At 47.2% G+C, this 5,879-nt stretch overlaps 1 pseudogene across 1 annotated transcript; it reads right to left on the reverse strand.

Annotated features, from left to right (window-relative positions):
* Positions 1-2,932: 2,932 nt before the first annotated feature.
* On the reverse strand, positions 2,933-4,172 carry LOC116534973 (annotated as a pseudogene). Its single transcript, XR_004261980.1, has one exon. The product of XR_004261980.1 is annotated as a keratin, type II cytoskeletal 8 pseudogene (transcript).
* Between the last annotated feature and the right edge of the window lie 1,707 nt (positions 4,173-5,879).

Here is a 5,879-nt window from a genome sequence, read left to right on the forward strand (position 1 = left end):
TTCCTGACTTGAACTCCCAAAGTGCTGGGGTTACAGGTATGAACCACTGTGCCAGGCCAACTCCAGCTTAACTGATGATATAAAGAGGCAACATGATATTGGAAAAGGAGCTATCATTTCTTACTTCTCTACTACAGCCTGGATGCTTTACATAACTCTTTCTTATTTATATTTTCTTATCTTTCCCATCTGTGTGTGTGTGTGTGTGTGTGTGTTGTTTGTTTTTTGAGACAGAGTCTTGCTGTGTCACCCAGGCTGGTGTGCAGTGACACGATCTAGGCTCACTGCAACCTCCGCCTTCCGGGTTCAAGCGAGTCTCCTGCCTCAGCCTCCTGAGTAGCTGGGATTAAAGGCATCTGCCATCATGGCCAGTTAATTTTTGTATTTTTACTAGAGATAGAGTTTCACCATGTTGGCCAGGTTGGTCTCGGACTCCTGACCTCAAGTGTTACACCCGCCTGGGATTCCCAAAGTGCTGGGATTACAAGCCTGAGCAACTGTGATTGGCCAAAATAAGGACTCTTTTATTTTTATTTTTTTGAAACAGAGTCTCACTCCGTCACCTAAGCTGGAGTGCAATGGCGTGATCTCAGCTCACCGCAACCTTCGCCTCCCTGTTCCAAGCAATTCTCCTGCCTCAACCTCCCAAGTAGCTGGGGTTACAGGCACCTGCCACCATGCCCAGCTAATTTTTTTTTCTAGTTTTAGTAGAGATGGGGTTTCACCATATTGGCCAGCCTGGTCTTGAACTCCTGACCTCAGGTGATCCACCTGCCTCGGCTTCCCAAAGTGCTGGGATTACAGGCATGAGCCACCACACCCTGCGATAAGGGCTCTTAAAAAATGTATTCTATCTTGCTCTTGTTACACATTAAATAATTTCTTAATATCATCAAAAAACATATCAGTTTTTACATTTCCCTGATATAAAACAATCTATGATTGTTTGGCTAGTTTTTAAAAAAATTCATAGAGCCAGGCACAGTGGCTCATGGCTGTAATCCCAGCACTTTGGGAGGCCGAGGTAGGCAGATCACGAGGTCAGGAGATTGAGACCATCCTGGCTAATACAGTGAAACCCGTCTTTACTAAAAGTACAAAAAATTTAGCCGAGTGTGGTGGCTCACGTCCGTAGTCCCGGCTACTCAGGGATTCCTGCTGAGGCAGGAAAATCGCTTGAACCCGGGAGGCAGAGGTTGCTGTGAACCGACATCATGCCATTGCACTCCAGTCTGGGTGACAGAGCAAGACTCTGTCTCAAAATATATGTATATGTATATATATATATATATATATATATATATATATATATATATATATATAGCCAGGCGCGGTGGCTCACGCCTGTAATCCCAACACTTTGGGAGGCCAAGGAGGGCGGATCGTGAGGTCAAGGGATCGAGACCATCCTGGCCAACATGGTGAAACCCCATCTCTACTAAAAATACAAAAATTAGCTGGGCCTGGTGGCACATGTCTGTAGTCCCAGCTACTCGGGAGGCTGAGGCAGGAGAATTGCTTGAACCTGGGAGGCAGAGGTTGCAGTGACCCAAGATTGTGCCACTGCACTCCAGCCTGGCGCCTAGCAACGGAACAAGATTCTGTCTCAAAAGAAAAGAAAAAAAAAGAAAAGAAAGAAAGAAAAAATGTATATATATTTATATATATTTTAGAGATGGGATCTTCCTATGTTGGCCAGGCTGGGCTCCTGGTCTCAAGGGCTCAAGTGATCCTCCTGCCTTGGCGTCCTAAAGCACTGGAATTACAGATGTGAGCCACTGTGCCCAGCTGGACTATTTTCTATGTATGTTCAAATATCCATATGTATATATGTGAGCGTATAAATGTATGTGAACAAACGAAATGCATGTGAAAATATGAGAGCTCCTAATGTGTATGTGGAACATATGTGAATGGCGGGAGGTTGTGGTGTCTGGGAGAATATATATATGAATGAATGTATTTGTATCAGAGTGTAGGGCATAAGACTATGGCAGAATATATATGAAAGTGTGGGTAAGAGGTGTCTATGGGAGCTCATGCAAGCTTTGCAAGAATCTGTATGTGAGTGAGAGTGTATGTCAGAGTTTCAAGTGAGTGTATATGGTATGCGGAGGGGAGGGCTTGCATTGTTTCATGTAAGTGTGGATATAGAGAGTATATTAGTGGAGGGTTACTTGAGAAACCCTAGTTCTACTCCTTAGTTCACATCATGCAGTGAAGGCTTTCCAGTGAATTGCTTTTAGCACCAGTTTCTGGGATTTGGGTACTCTAGGGTTAGGAAACTTGTTATTTTTTCTTTTCAGACCCTGTGTTGAGGTACACCCTCATTTAGCTCCACACACACTTTATGAGCACTTACTGTGCACAAGGCGCTGCTCTTAGATCTTTCCTGGCAGGTAAGAATACTCTCTGAGGAGTCATGTCTCTAGATACTGTCCCAAATCCTTTCCCTCAATGGATTCTCATAAGAGCTGACTCCCTTCATTGTCTAAATAGGGAAAGCAAAATCTGTTCAGAGCATGGGCTTGGAGGCAAATAGACCTGGGGTGAACTTCTCTCTCTGTTATTACCTAGCTATGTTAGTTTGCAAGGGCTGCCATAACAAAATGCTACATAATTGGTAGCTTAAAACAGCAGAAACATATTCAGGTTTTTGTGCTGATATAAAAAAAAAAAAAGTAAAAAAATAAAAATAAAAATAAATTTAAAAATAAAAATAAAAATAAAAAACAACAGAAACGTATTTCCTCACAGTTGTGAAGATTGGAAGTCCAATATCAAGGTGTTAGCAGGGTTGGTTTCTTTTGAGGCCTTTTTCCTTGGCTTGCCAATGGCTGCCTTGTTGCTACGTCCTCAACATGGTCTGTGTGAATGTATCCCTGGTGTGACTGTCTTTTCCAATATTGTCTTATTCTTTTTTTTTTTTTTTCAGAGCTAGCTGAGGTTTTATTTTGGACACACACGAAAAAATCAATTGAATTGTTTGGTAGATGGAGCCATGGGCAAGAGGGGTCCCCAGGCAGTAAACTCCCCCATGGGTAAGCTGAGGGCTAGGGCTGAGCCTCGGGTGGGTCTCCTGTTCCCTGTGCTACCGTGCACAGCAGCCTCCCTCCTGGGCTCTGGGGCAGCCGCAGGAAGGGCAGGCTGGGAGGGGCTGCCACAGCTGTTCACTTGGGCAGGACGTCAGAGGACTTGGACACCAGCTTCCCATCGCGGGTCTCGATCTTCTTTACAACCATGGCCTGGTGGAGCTGGTGTGGCTGAAGGAGCTGGAGCCCATGCCAAAGCCAAAGCTGGAGCCCAAGCCGTAGCTGAGGCTGGGGCTTGTGAGGCCCCCATAGGCCGAGCTCAGACCACCTGTATAGCTGCTGGTGTTCTTTGTGTGGATACTCATGTTCTGCATCTCAGACTCCAGCCAGCTCTCCTCACCCTCCAGCAGCTTCGTGTAGGTGGCAATCTCGATGTCCAGGGCCAGCTTGACGTTCATCAGCTCCTGGTACTCACACAACTGCTGCTCCATGTCCTGCATGGCCTGCTGCAGGGCGGCCTCCAGCTCGACAGCTTGGCGTTGGCATACTTAAGGGTCAGCTCCCTACGCTGCTAGGCATCTGTGATGGAGGCCTCCAGGGAAGCCCTCTGGCCTTTGAGGCTCTCAACGTAATCCTGGAGCCAGATGATGTTCTGGTTCATCTCAGAGATCTCAGTCTTTGCTGCAGGTCGCTCCGTGCTTCCCAGCCAGCATCTGCAGCTCCTCATATTTGATCTGGTACATGCTCTCAGCCTCAGCCCAGCTGTGGTTGGCAAGCTCCTCATACTTCGCCTTGACCTCAGTGATGATGCTGTCCATGTCCAGGAAGTGGCTGTTGTCCATGGACAGCACCAGAGACGTGTCCGAGATATAAGACTGCAGCTTCAGGGTCTCCTCTTCATACAGCTGCCAGAGGAAGTTGATCTCATCAGTCAGCCCTTCCAGGAGAGGCTCCAGCTCTATTTTGTTCATGTAAGCTTCATCCACATCCTTCTTGATGAGGACAAATTCATTCTCCATCTCTGTACACTTGTTGATCTCATCCTCATACTTGTTCCTGAAGTCCTCCACCAGCCCTTGCATGTTGCCAAGCTCTGCCTCCAGCTTCAGCTTCTCCTGGCCCAGTATTTCCAGCTGCCGACTAAGGTTGTTGATGTCAAACATGTTGTCCATGTTGCTCCGAGCTGTCTTCTGCTGCTGCAGGAGGCTCCACTTGGTCTCCAGCATCTTGTTCTGCCGCTCCAGGATCCATATCTTGTCCACAAAGGAGGCAAACTTGTTGTTGAGGGTCTTGATCTGCTCCTTCTCCTGGGTGCACACGGCCTGGATGTTGTGGTCCACCTCCAGGTTAAGGGGGCCCAGCAGGCTCTGGTTGATCATGACAGCGGTGATGCCTCCCATGCCTCTGGCTCCACCATAACCTCTGTCCAGGCCACCCCGGAAGCTACTGCAGACCACTCTAGAGAAGTTCGAGGAGCTGATGTTGGCACTGGGCCCACTCGTGTAGGAGTGGCTGCTGAAGGCCCAGGGGCCAGAGGTGGACACCTTGTAGGACTTCTGGGTCGCCCTGATGGACATCGTGGAGGTATGTGTGGAGGCAGGCGGGCTGAAGCAGATGGAGATTCCAGAAGGAGCGGAGAAGCTGCTTCTTGGTCAATATTCTCTTCTTAAAAGGACACCAGTCAGATTGGATTAGGGCTCACCCTAACAGCCTCATTTTAACTTAATCACTTCTTTAAAGGCTCAGTCTCCAAATACAGTCACATTCTGAGGTACTGGGGGTCAGAGCTTCAACATGCGAATTTTCAGGGGACAAAATCAGCCATAGAACTAGCTGTGTGAACTTGGCCTCTCTGCACCTTGGTTTCTCCCCAGGGTATGTAGAGATAATTAGAGGTGATATTGTAAATATTTGACACCTGGAAGGGACTCTGACAACCTACTAACTTTGGTGGCCCTAGTGTTAGAGCAGTGTCCTGGAGGCCCCTGCTATGCCAGTCATTAACCATTTAGTTGTTGAATTATATGGGGAGGTCTGAGGGGGAGGAGTTCTCATGAAGGAATCAAGGTGGTGGTAGTGTGAGTGAAGAGTGATACAAATCAGTATAGAAGTTTTAAAATATTTTAGCAACCTATACAGCTCTGTCCATGCATACTACCCAAATATCAATCCCAGTGGAGTTAATGCCTACCTTATTAGTGTAGTTATATGCACACGTGTTGACCTCTTCCCCAAACACTCACCTTGATTTCTCTAAAGAAATCCTGGCTGGGCGCGGTGGCTCACGCCTGTAATCCCAGTACTTTGGGAGGCCGAGGCGGGTGGATCACGAGGTCAGGCGTTCAAGACCAGCCTGACTAACATAGTGAAACCCCGTCTATATTTCTAAAAAAAAAAAAAAGGAAGAAGAAGAAGAAATCCTCTCAGGCCCAATTCTAGGGTCCCAAAAACTCAGCTTTGGTTTTTCATTTAGTTGTGCTGTGGCCCGAGAGACTGTTAAATTTCAGTTATTTTCCATCTGCTGAGGAGTGTTTCACTCCCTATTATGTGATTAAATTTTTTTTTTTTAAGATGGAGTTTTGCTCTTGTTGCCCAGGCTAGAGTGCAATGGCACAATCTTGGCTCATTGCAACCCCTGCCTCCCCGGTTCAAGTGATTCTCCTGCCTCAGCCTCCTGAGTAGCTGAGACTAAAGGTGTGCACCACCATGCCCGGCTAATTTTTGTATTTTTAGTAGAGATGGGGTTTCATCATGTTGGCCAGGCTGGTCTCGAACTTTTGACCTCAGGTGATCTGCCCACCTTGGCCTCCCAAAATGCTGGGATTACAGGCGTTAGCCACTACACCC

The sequence above is a fragment of the Sapajus apella genome, unplaced genomic scaffold (genome assembly GCF_009761245.1).
Source record: "Sapajus apella isolate SASKATOON/1434 unplaced genomic scaffold, GSC_monkey_1.0 scaffold91, whole genome shotgun sequence".
NCBI lineage: Eukaryota > Metazoa > Chordata > Mammalia > Primates > Cebidae > Sapajus > Sapajus apella.